The sequence below is a fragment of the Mesoplodon mirus genome (genome assembly GCF_964341445.2).
Source record: "Mesoplodon mirus genome assembly, chromosome: X".
Classification (NCBI taxonomy): Eukaryota; Metazoa; Chordata; class Mammalia; order Artiodactyla; family Ziphiidae; genus Mesoplodon; species Mesoplodon mirus.
The window spans coordinates 104,747,685-104,761,597 of record NC_138981.1 but is presented as its reverse complement, the minus strand read 5'-3'; the positions used below and the strand labels follow the sequence as shown (position 1 = coordinate 104,761,597).

General features: G+C 35.1%; 1 pseudogene across 1 annotated transcript; it reads left to right on the top strand.

Moving 5' to 3' along the window:
* The first annotated feature begins 870 nt into the window (after positions 1–870).
* LOC309796983 (ferritin heavy chain-like) lies at positions 871–1,424 on the top strand (annotated as a pseudogene). Its single transcript has one exon. The product of its transcript is annotated as a ferritin heavy chain-like (transcript).
* Positions 1,425–13,913: the final 12,489 nt, after the last annotated feature.

Genomic DNA, 13,913 nt, shown 5'->3' with positions numbered 1-13,913 from the left:
TTGACTTTCCACAAATATATTTCTACAATTTAATGGGGAAAAGAAAGTCTGTCTTATCAACAAATGGTACAGGGACAACATGAACTTGGATGCTACCTTACTCCACACACAAAATTTCATTTCAGGATGATCATAGACATAAGTGTAAAAACGTTATATACCTGCTGGAATAAAACATAGAAGAATATCTTTGCAATCTATGAATATGAAATAAAAACTTTCTCAGCAGGGAAAGCTGAATTTGTCCCAAATGGACATACAATATAATAACTGATAAAAGAAGTTCATCAGACTGTAGAGAAATTATATATGACAGAAAATTGGATCTGCAGTAAAGACAAAGTAAACACTTGCACTGATTCAATTAATAAATGGTCTAACGCTAGAATCAAAAGGCAGAGATTGTCAGACTAGATTTAAAAGCAAGATTAAACTCTATGGTGTTGAGTAGAAACAATTTAATAAAAAAGGCACAGAGTGACAGTAAATAGTTAAGGAAAGTTATAAAAATTGAATATGAATCATATTAAAGTGGATGTAAAAAGCTATATTAAGTAAAAATTGACAGACTAAAATAGAAAAATCAGCACTCATAGAGAATAAACATCTCTCCCAGTACCTGATTAAAAATGTAGAAAAAAAAATCAGTGAAGATACAAGAGATTTGAAAACCACCGACTTGATCTATTTGACATTTAAAGAATGCTATACCGGCCACAGTCTTCGCGGAAAGTCACCGAGGTTTCCTGCTTCAACAGTGCTTGGATGGAACCCTGCACTCGTCCCCCGCTCTGGCCGGCCGCTCAGAGCCAGCCCTCGCCACCACCTCACAGTGCCCTCCAACCGCCTCTCCTCAGCCGCCGGCCATGACAACCGACGACCGCATCCCCCTCGCAGGTGTACCAGAACTACCACCAGCACTCGGAGGCTGCCATCAGCTGCCATAGAGCCTGGAGCTCTATGCCTCCTACGTCTACCTATCCATGTCATACTATTTTGACCACGATGATGTGGCTTTGAAGAACTTTGCCAAATACTTTCTTCACCAGTCTCGTGAGGAGAGGGAACATGCTGAGAAACTGATGAAGCTGCAGAACCAACAGGGTGGCCAAATCTTCCTTCAGGATATCAAGAAACCAGACCGTGATGACTGGGAGAATGGGCTGAATGCAATGGAATGTGTGCTACACTTGGAAAAAAGTGTGAATCAGTCACTACTGGAACTGCACAAACTGGCCACTGACAAAAACGACCCCAATTTGTGTGACTTCATTGAGACTCTTTACCTGAACAAGCAGGTGAAATCCATCAAAGAATTGCGTGACCATGTAACCAACTAACGCAAGATGGGGGCCTCCAAATCTGGCATGGCAGAGTATCGCTTTGACAAGCACATCCTGGGAAACAGTGATAATGAGAGCTAAGCCTTAGGCTGGCTTACCATAGCCACGGGGATGACTTCCCTGGTCACCAAGGCAGTGCACGCATGTTTGGGTTACCTTTACCTTTTCTATAAGTTGTACCAAAACATCTACAAGTTCTTTCCTTAGTATCATTCCTTCAAATAGAGTAATTTGTTACTCCTCTCGCCAAAATAAGAACGCTATACCAACAAGTGCAGCATATATGTACAAGTGCAGGGAACATTCACCAAGGTAGAAGGTATGCTGAGCCATAAGACCAAATCCTCAACAAATTTAAAAGAATTGAAACCATACAGTAATAGTGTATTAGTTTCCTAGGCCTGCCATAACAAAGTACCACAAACTGGGGAGTTTAAAACAAAACAGAAATTTATTGTTTCAGTTCTGGAGGCAAGAAGTCTGAAACCAATGTGTCACCAGAGCCAACCTCCCTCTAAAACCTGTAGTGGAATCCTTCCTTGCATTTTCTTAGCTGCTGGTGGTTTGTCAGCAATCTTTGACATTCTTTGGCCTGTTCATGCATCACTCTGATTCTCTGCCTTCACATGACTTTTTCCCTGTGCCTATCTTCACATGGCTGCCTTCTTATATGGACACCAGTTGTATAGGATTAAGGGTTCACCTGACTCCAATATGACCTTATCTTAACTAATTACATCTACATTGATTCTGCTATCAAATAAGGTCACATTCTGAGGTACTGGGGGTTAGGACATCAGCATATCTTTTTTTTCGGGTGGGAACATAGCTCAACCCATACCAAATAGTATGGAGAGATTCCCTCAATTTTGGAATTTCTGCAACATGTATTAATAATCCATGGGTCAAAGAAGAAATCATAAGAAAAAATAGTGAATATTGTGAGCTGAACACCTACCATATATATCAATAGTGGATATCCAAATATCAAATTTTGTGGTATGTATCCAAAGCAATGCTTAGAATTTTATAAATATAAATAACTGCTAGAAAAAAGATTTAAAAATTAATGACCTAAGCTTGTACCGTAAGAGCACTAGTAAAAGAGCAAATTAAACTTAAAATAATAGAAGGTAAATAATAAAAATAAGATCATAAATCAAGAAATAGGAAACAGATAACAATAGATAATAAAGTTAAGATATGGGGTTTTGGGGGAAAAATAATAAAAGTTGTAGATACTAACCAGACTGATTAAGGAAATAAAGATATACATATTGCCTAGAGCAGTAGTTAAAAAGGGAATATCACTGAACATATTAAAAGGACTACAGACATTAAAAGGGTAATAAAATAATATTATAATTCTGTTTATATCATTAAATTCAACAACCTAGCTAACTGGAGATATTTATTGAAAACCATGAATTACCCAAACTGACAGATGAAGAAATAAAAATTTAGAAAAATACTTTTCATTAAGGCAATTCAATTCATAATCAGAAACCACCTAAGAAAAGCAGAAAATAAAATGGAGAGAGCAAGATCAGGAGAGAGAAATAGAAAGAGAGGAGAAGAGGGAGGAAAAAAAAGAGAAAGAAAGAACGTAAGGATGAATGGGTGGGAAGGAGGAAAGAAAGCAGGGAGGAAGGAGGGAAGGAAGAAAACCTCCAGGCACAGTTTCATTAATTAATTAATCAAATATTTAAGCAATAAATAATGCCATATCTAAAATAAACTGTTTTCATAAATAGAAGTGGAGGAAACACTTCCTAAATTAGCTAGCCAGGACATTAAAACCCTGATACCAAAAACTGACAAAACCATTACGGAAAAATAAAATTTATACCAATATCCCTCATAAATATAGATGCAAATTCCCTTTCAAAATATCAGTAGATAATTTAAAGTATGTACAAAAAGAATAATACACCATGACTTGTTGGGCTTTATCCCAGAAAAGCAAAGTTGGTTTGCCATTTGACAAAAAATCATTTTAATCTACCATACTAACAGAATGAAATATGTATATATAAATATGTATACCTTCATAAGGCATTAGCATTATCTCCTAAAGTTGACAATAGACGTATATATGAGCCAGAAATTCCCCTCCTACATATGTACTGAAGAGGGTTTGTGTATTTTCAAGTACTGTTCACAATATCGACAAACTGGAAAAAAAAAACAAATGCTCATAAACAATAATGTAGATGAATTAACTGTGGTACAGTAAAATGCAGCATTATACAATAGTCAAAACAAATGAACTAGCAACATGTAAAAACATGAAAGAACTTTGTGATAAAATGATGAGGACAAATGAGTCTCCAAAGATTGCCTACAGCATGATATACTTCTTTTATGAAATAAAACAGATCTTAAAAATATTTACTGTTTCAGAAGTTATAAACAAACCAAAAGAGACTCCCAGTTTCAATTTTGACATGTAAACAGCTAGGAGATAGTTATTTCCATCATTACAGAAAGAAAACTGAACAAAATGAAAATTAAGGACTCTTCTTAGACCCATCAGAGAATTGTGATCACAGGGCAAACTGCCACTCTTGAAATCTGGAGAGAGAGGTGAATAGAGAATCACAGCTGAAACCTGGAAACAAAAAGTCCTAGGAACACTTAAGTTTTAATTTTGACAAACTGCTTGAGGTTGAGTATACTAGCATGAGGGAGAACTCCTAAGAGCTGTGTTTTGGCATGTGTGTCGGGGGTACACTTTCATGGACTTTGCCTTCAGGAGCCCAATCCTCACAGTGAAAAGTTTGGAAGGATCCTCTGCTGGCTCTGAAACAGGAAAAGGAAACATAACCATTTTGAAATATGCCAAGACTGTTCTCCAAAACAAAGGGAACTTTGCAGGAGAAAAGGCTTTACCAGAGCCTTATTACACCCTAGGGAGAAGAGCATTTATCCAATTCTACTCCCTCCCCGACCCCAAATCCTTCCTGTATTACCTAAGAGGAGAAATTAAGGCTAAGAAACATTGATGCAAGTCACAGCTCAGAGACATGGGCCCACTAAACGACTGCGATTCAACCATAAATTGAAAGAAACTTCTCCCATACCTTGCCACCATACCAAGAGGGATTGGTGTAACAGTGGCTTACAGTGAAAAGAGCTGAATAACAAAGACTTTATCCAAGTAGGAGTAATTAAGGAATTCTAGAGTCAACAAAGGAGATACAACAAGGTCATACAAGGACCTTACAAAGTTCCCTTTGTTTTGGACAACAGTTATGGCATATTTCGAAACGGTTGCTAGTTACCAAAAAACACAATTTTAAAAAAAGTAATCAGGTTCAAGGTAAAAAAAAATGAAAACATTCAGTATGAAAATACTAAGAGGAAAGCTACTTTAACAGGACTGTTACTAAATCAAGTAGACTTTAAGGCAAGCAATATTTCCAGTGACAACGAGGGAGATTTCATAAAATGACAAAATGGTCAATCCTTCAGGAATATATCACAATTATAAATCTATGCACATATTTATATAACTGAAAAATATATATAAAAATTTATAGAATTACAAGTAAAAGGGGAAATCAAGTATAATGAGACAATAAAAATAGAAGATAACTTCCATAGAAATAAAAATATATCAGAGATTATAATAATAATAAAATAGCCCTTAGTGGCACTGAATCACATACATAACAATAAAGATCTGAATTAGCAAAATTTAGTTATTGTATCAGAGAATCCTCTCAAAATACAGAATTAAAGGAAAACCATAGAAATTATGATAGCCAAGATACTGAGCAGTGCCCTTCAAACACTAATGTGGATATAAATCACCAGGTGATCTTGTTAAAAATGCACATTTTGAATGAGTAAATACGCGGTAGGGCCTGCGATTCTGCATTTCTCATTGGTTCCCAAGAGATGCATAAGTTACTGATCAGCAGACCTTACTTTAAATAGCAAGGATACAGAGAGCAAATATGGAAGAACATCTTTATTCTCACATACAAACACACACACACACACACACACACACACAGCATTTATACAACAGGAGTTCCATAGGAAAACATGGAGTCTTGGAGGAGTAAAAAGCAATCAAGTGCACAACAGAAGAAGGCACTTATTTTGAGGTGAAAGTGTTTACTGAAGACTGGGCAGAATTGTTTGTGTGTGATATTTTCTAAAAACATCATAGTAAATATCTGAACTAAAAGAGTAAGGAAAAAATAGCAAAAAGATTTAAACACATTTTTGGAACCAGAAATCAAATAAGAGCTTGGACACACCTTTAACAATTTGGGGACCTGGCAAGAGTATAAGACTTCTGAGTCAAGCTAAAAATCTGTTACATAAAACATATATATTATCCTGCCTTGAAAAAAGTTAAAAGCCTGGTTGACTGTTTTTATATGACAATTTTGGAAGAATATTAAAAATTGTTAATTATTAATGTCAGTGATATTTGGTTGAGTAATAAAATATAGATATATATAATTCATATTTATGAATATTCATTCCATACAAGTTATTTTTCCTTTTCTTTAATGTTAAAATAAAGATTTTCATATTAATGCAATAAAAGATTAAAATGTAAAAGGTGATCATGTTCAAAATATATAAATTTTGAATTTATATTGATAAAATTAAATTACTATAAAATAGTAAAACATAGCTATGTTCACATATACTTTCAGTTACCTTATATAATATTCAAACTTTTAAAATTAAAAGCCAAATATATATCTTAATTATTGAACTTCAAAATTTTAGTTAAAATTTTAAATAAAGCTGAAATGTATAATATTTTTTGAAAATTTACTCAGATCTTATCAATATGATTATAAATATAAAGATATTCACAATACTACCTTTTAATGCCCACCTACTTTCCAACATAAAGAGCTATATATGTACATTTAAAAGGAATATGAATTGTTAAATGTAGCAAAATATTTCTCAGCTGCATTTTGTACTGGTTATAAAAACCATGTGTGTCTCTTCAGAAACAATATTGGAACATAAAGAAAAGGAAGGAAAGGGATGCCTGTCACTACTGTGAAATAATACTTCCTTAAGCAAGAATCTATGGGATTTATATCATCTGAGAGAAAAGATATTGAACAAGTTAATTAATTTGTGTTTTCTGTTACATAAGGCATTTAAATGTTTCTCACATCCTGAAGCAGTATCCTGAAGCAGTATCCAACACATGAAACTCCTTAGTATTTGGGCACAGGGCAAGAGGTGGGAAAATGTTTTCTCCTGGATCCAAACCATATTCGTCACAAGACAGCTTGCTTAGGGTTGCAGGTCTGAGTGGCAGATGCTAAGGGACAAAAGCTGCTATATGTACTTTAGTAAGTTTAATTTTTTTGTGTGTATAATTGGGATCATCTAAAGCATGGAGCTCAGGACAGGTTACTCTCTTGCCCTGTTATAAATGTGGTGCCGAATACATGAATATGGTACCTAGAAAAGAAGTACAAGCTGATATTCATGGGAAAAGCCCAGTGAGGATCTATTCCTGAAGTAAGTATTTACAGGGGGATATAGAGGTGTTAATTTGAATGATTACCAAAAACTTGTGCCAAGTCTCTGCCATCAGCCCATCCTGTCCAATTCTTCCACACAGAGAGATGGTGAAAAGTGAGGCTAGAAGGGTATTAATTTTAATGACCATCTATGGAATCCTGATTGGTCTCTGTCTTCATTCTATCCTTCCCTACTCCTCCATACAGAGAGATGAGATGGGAAGGCCATTTCCCTGTCTCCTACTCCATGTTCAAAACACTCACATACACATGTGTGCGTGAGCACGCACACATATATACACACACACCACCCCAAAACTAGAGTGCTTAACTCTATGTGTAGTTAGGCCTTCAAATATTGAATTTAACATTTAAATTAAAGCATTCCACAGGCTGGAATTTGGGGATTCCCAAGCCAAACATTCTAACTCTTCATATAGGCATCTTAAAATGAAGCTTGCCATTCAAAATGTCCAGCCTAGTCTCCAGAAACAAAGCTTCCAGTAGGCTTCCCAATCAGGTGAGAAACCTATCAGGAAACACACCTGCCTATACAATAGCAAAGAAAACCAATTTCAACTTACCTACAATAATCAACCAAATACTTCATTCTGAAGTATATGAACAGGCAACAAAAATTTAACACATACGATAAAAATCAACAGAATAAGACAGTAAGTTTAAAAACAACAAGCAGAATACTGAGCCCAGAATAAATATAGTTCAAGAAAGAGAAGAGATATTTTAAGATAATCTAATTAGTATTCTCAGAGAAATATGAGTACATCATAGATTGCTGGTAGGAATGTAAAATGGTACAGTCACTCTGGGATACAGTTTGACAATTTCTTGAGTAACTAAACATGCAACTACCATACACCAGCAATTACACTCCAAAGAAATGAAAATTTATATTCATACAAACACCTGTACATAAATGTTTATACTAGTTTTAATAGTAATAGCCCCAAACTGAAAACAATGCAGATATCCTTCAATGGATGATTGGTTAAACAAACTGTGGTACATCCATACCATGAAATACTAATTAGCAATAAGAAGCAATGAGCTAATGATACATGCAATAACCTGTATAAATCTCCAGAGAATTATGCTGAGTGAACAAAGCCAAATACACACTATATAAATGCTATATTTGTATAAGATTTATATGAAATTCTTGAAACTACAAAATAATAGAAATGGAAAACAGATTGACAGTCACCAGGGATTAAGGAAAGGGTGGGGTGGGAGGGAAATAGGCATAACTATAAAAGGGCAATGTGAAGGATCCTTCTGGTGATAGAAAAGTTCTATATCTTGGCTGTATCAATTGTCATATCTCTGTTGTGATATTATAGATTTGCAAGATATTATCACCGAGAGAAATTGGGTAAGGTGCATACAGGATCTGTATTCTTTCTTAAAACTGCATGTGAATTTAACTTTCTCAAAAAGGAAAAACTTAACTAAAAACTGAAATTGAATGTTGTAAAAAAGCATCAGAAAACAAAACATGACTGTTATATGAAAGTATATCAATAGAATTACTGGGGAAAAAATGCTGAAGAAATAAATGTATTTTTGTAGAGAGAAAGGAAAAGAGAAAGAAAATGTGAAAGAAATGATGGCGACACAGGGATTCAATCTCATAGAGACAATATTTTACTATTAGAAATTAAAAAGAGTAAATAGAGGAAATGAAGAAGAAAAAATTATTAAAGAAGTAGTATAAGTAAATTTCCAAAAGTTGAAACTCATGAATCTTTAGAATAAAAGGAAAATGTTTGGTCTTCCTAGTTGAAACTTTAATGTCTATCAATAAATTTTACCATTTTTTTTGTATAGGTCTTTCACATTTCTGGTTAAGTTTATTCCAAAGTAAAATTAAAGCTCTTGTCTATTTTAATATGTATCTTTATTTTTCTGTTGGCAATATATCATTTGGATATTGCTGATGTATTAAAACACTGCTTCTAATCTAATAGAATTATTTGATAATCAGATCAAATCATTTGAAAGCATCCTCAGTTTTGTATCAATTTCCAATATTTATATCTCTTTCTTTGTCTTAATGCATTGGTTAGGTCTTCTAGTAAAATAATAAATAATAGCACCAATGGTGTTATTGCTGATTTGGGATGAATTATTAATATTCTACCATTAAGAATGACTTTTGCAGTAGGTTTGGTACATTTATCTAATGATGTTTTCTTCTTTCTTAATTTGCTATGAATTTTTAATATGCATAAGGATGATAGTTCAAATATTTACTGATAGCTATTGAATTTATTTCATTTTATATTATTTTTATAATCTAAATCAATATATTTTGATTAAAACAGATTTTCATTCCATACACAAAACATTACACAGGTCTGCACAGAAAACTGTGAAATTTAAATAGCATGATAAATTTAGATTGTGTTTAGAAAATGGTACAACTATCATTTTAAATTTAATGTACATATATAAAATAAAAAGGGAAGCTAGTATAGCAATATTAATAGACCCCCCAAAAAATTTTTACATCTTTATTGGAGTATAATTGCTTTACAATGGTTAGTTTCTGCTTTATAACAAAGTGAATCAGTTATACATATACATATGTTCCCATATCTCTTCCCTCTTGCATCTCCCTCCCTCCCACCCTCCCCATCCCACCCCTCTAGGTGGTCACAAAGCACCGAGCTGATCTCCCTGTGCTATGTGGCTGCTTCCCACTAGCTATCTATTTTATGTTTGGTAGTGTATATATGTCCATGCCACTCTCTCAGTTTGTCACAGCTTACCCTTCCCCCTACTCATATCCTCAAGTCCATTCTCTAGTAGGTCTATGTCTTTAGTTCTAGTCATAGTAAGGCATCTACAAATATTTGACACAAGATAATATTTTCTACTCCAATCCAGATTTATTCGTCATTTAATAAAGGATAGGCTGGAAATGACTGACAGGTGTGCAATACTGTCAAGGAAATTACGAGTTTGTAAATTCAGCATTTATTTATTTTAAGTAACCATGCATAAGAAACTCTTAAGTTGTAGCCACATTGTTTCAGTATTCTGAATCCATGCAACCCACTGTTTCTACGTTGTTACATAGATTTTCTCAGTCTTCTTCCCCAATATACATGTCTCTTGATGTCAAGAAAGTTGTTTGTTTCATATGACCTAACAATTCAATCAAGTGATTTTTTTTTTTTTTTTGTGGTATGCAGGCCTCTCACTGTTGTGGCCTCTCCCGTTGTGGAGCACAGGCTCCAGACGCGCAGCTCAGCGGCCATGGCTCATGGGCCTAGCCACTCCACGGCATGTGGGATCTTCCCGGACCGGGGCACGAACCCGCGTCCCCTGCATCGGCAGGCGGACTCTCAACCACTGCGCCACTAGGGAAGCCCCAATCAAGTGATTTTTAAGTGATAAAAGGGAAGCTTCCCCTCCCCTCACCCTCTTGGGAAGGGGAAGTCAGAAACTTAATTTAGACAGGAAAATAGGATCAGCTCTGCTACCAGTGATTCTCATAATCTTTAAAACCCTTTAGTATTTTTTCAAATTTTCACACATATCTTCCCTTTTTTGTTAAAGCACAAATGGTTGTTGACTATGCAGGTTATGCAGAGGAACTTCAGCTAAATGTTACTTCATCAGGAAGAACTGTGGATCAAGTAGGCACACAAAGTTATCAGAAATAATGACATTTACATAGGCAGTTCATATAAAAATGTAGAAAGTGAGGCAGGGGGTAGATGCCCCTTCCCCCCCAGGGTAAGCAATTGAAGATTCATTCCCTGTGGACCAATACTCCAAGGTGACAATAGCAGGACAATTGAGAGAGGAGGCTGGGCCCTGCCCAGATAGAGGATAAGAGACCACATATTTCTCATTCTCAAAGTCAAGGAAACCTTCCCAACTAGAAAGCTCCTTAAGGTCAAAAAGGGAGGGTGTGCCACCCCATAGTAAGTGATGCCAACTACCCATAGGCCTCTTCGGTAGAATCCATCTTGGCTAAGAGATGCACGTGCACATGGGAGGATCCTGAGATATACCAAATACAGATTCTGAACCAGGCAAATCAAAATGATTGGTCAAAGGAAACCTGGAAGAAATGTCCCATATAAGTGATTTAAACTACCATGAGGGTGCAACTCTCTCTCTGAGTCTGCCTGTGTGTCTATCCACACGTATTGTACTCTTTTCTTCTCCTAATGGACACTTGTTTCACTACTTTACGTCTTTGTGGGAATTCTTTTCTGCAAAGCCAAAGGGCCAGGGCCTTGTCACCGGCTACTTGTTCCTGGTGGTCTAGTGGCTAGGATTCGGTGCTCTCACTGCCTTGACCTGACCTCAATCTCTGGCCGGGAACCAAAACCATGCTTCAAGCTGCTACAGGCCGAGGCCACCCAAGATCAGAAAGTATGAGAAAAAGGTAAGATTTTAGAAAAGCCTTCTGAAAGACAAATTAGAATAACAATTCACGATGTCACATTCCTCTTTTCATGCTTTGTTAAAAAGCCTAAATTTATATTTGCTTCATGTTCCTTTCAGGAAGATGAATAAGTTATGCAAAACAAAGTACACCAATATTTAAATTATACAGAAAAGCTTAGGTTTGAAAATAATTTGACAAGGAGATAAGCAAGAGGGCCCAATTAAACAAACCCTTTGGCAAATTACTATTTCTTTTACCAACTTAATTTCTGTCATAATCTATAGAAAAAAAAATCCCTGACCAGCTAGGTGTTTCTATTTTAATTTTAAAAAGCAATATTTATTAATAATACTCCATAGTTAACCATTTTAAGCTATCAAACTCAGGCAAGAAATTATTAAATTCATAAATGTGCTTTCATTGCATTTTAATGGAAATGAAATTAGACCTGTCTTATCAGAGGTGGGACTAGTCAACACTAAAAGAAGCAGAAGTACTGCCAAATAGTCAATTTACATAAATAAATTTGCCTCCTTTACAAATCAGGAAGTCTTTTCATGAGAGCTTGAAAAGCAACATCACTCCCCAAGCTGACTTTGAATTGAGGGACTAGTGGTAAGTCTGATAAGATTTAACCAAAACTTTTCCTCTTTTCTCTCCACACTAGGTAAATTTTAAGCATTGCTCTTCCAATGATACCTATCTAAATGTTAATACTGCACATCTTTTCCATACTATTATTGCATTCCTAGGGAAGAAATGCATATCCTGTACACAGCAATTTTGTTCAATCTGAAATAACAGATATTCTGAAATACTTAGTCCTGAATAATTCATTTATGCAATCTACAAAATGATGATTACACAGCTTGCTTTTAAAGGATTTTACTAACTTTCATTGAATGATACTTTGACTAGATGATGTAGCAAATCTAATTGTCCAGGAATGTACACTAAGGGGACCTCTTTGGTTTTTCTGTAAAAATACTAACTCACTGAATCATACAAAGAATTGTTCTTCAAGTTAGAATAAATTTTTGAAGGTCACTTAGGCCAAATTCCTACCAGATTAAAATAACAAATTTCTTCTATAGCATAACTACCAAGAGGCTATTTATTATTCACTGGAATGTCTTTAGTAACAGTATATCCCTGTGTGGTGTTGGCTCCTGATCAGGTGTTCACAGTTGCCCACGTCTTACCCTCTGCTTTGTCTTGACCAAATTTCTGTCAGTTTTTTCTCTTCACTAAAGGTCCCTGAATTCTGCTTGTCCTCAAGCCTAAGCAAGCACTGAAATGCCAAAAATATCCCCTTATCAGCTTATCCCAAGAATAAGCTGACCCTCTCTATAAAAGAAAAGCCCTTTTGCTTGCTTTTGAGACACTTGCACATTCCCGAGATCTGAGTCCTTTCCTTACTGCAACAGTCTTTCTTCTCAGTAAAGCCTCTCCTTATCTAAGCCTGGATTTGTTTTTATATGACACTCCTATTAAAAAATACGTGAAAGCCCAAAACTTGGTATTTTAAATAATTTATTTACCTCTGAACTCATTTTTTTAACACTGTGCTATCTATATTTCCTTTCCACTTTTTCTCTTCCTTCTATTTTCCCTTCCATTATATAAAGTCATGGACTTAAACTCTAATATTCTTACAGATACAAAATTCTAACTCACTGGTCCCTTGGGTCAACTTCATGGCTATTCATGACATTTCACCTGAAATATTGCTTCTCACGTCTTATTCGTTATGTGTACTTACAAAGGAAGCAGTTTCCTAAAGTACTTTGCTAAGTAGCCACTAATACCTATTCATTGTCTACTAAATGCCCATATTCTTTAACTTGAAATTTAAGTTCTTCCAACAGTGGAGCAGGAGAATAGACCCCAGTGTAACTTAAATGTTGTGGTATTTAAATATACAGGAACACCTTAGATGTGTGCATATGCAAAGATAAAATTGTGCAAGAACAAGGTAACTATGATTCATTTAGCTTGAATGTACCAAAAAAGTAAATTAAGCTAGGTCTCTGCCATGTAGGCAAACTAGAACTAATGGCTTTGTCTCAAACGCATTGCTACAATGACTTTATAACTATGACTATAGAAATAAATTTAGTTAAATATCATCTAATAATTGTTTGTTGCTTTACTACCATATATCCAGCTCCACGGTAGGCACTATGGAGAAGAAAAAGAGAACTCTGAAACCTACATCTTACACTTTCACATACTATACACAATCTCAGAGTCAGAAAAATTCCTAATGCAAATATGAAAAGTAAACATTATAAAGGTAATTTTAGTACATCTGCTTCTGGTCATGATGGAAAAGCTAGGTTAGATCAATCTTACTTCCAAGAATCGACAGAAAAGCTGGATAAAATATTTTTAAAGCATTTTTTTAATGTGGAATACTATAGCTTGATTGAAATGGTAGTTACATGGATGTACACATGGGATACAATGGCATAGAACTATACACGCATATTGTACTAATGTCAATATCCTTATTTTGATATTATGTTAAAACTATATAAAATGTAACTATTAGAGGAAACTGGGATGAAGGGTACACTGTACCTCTCTGTACTACTTTGTCACTTCTGGTGAAACTATGATTTA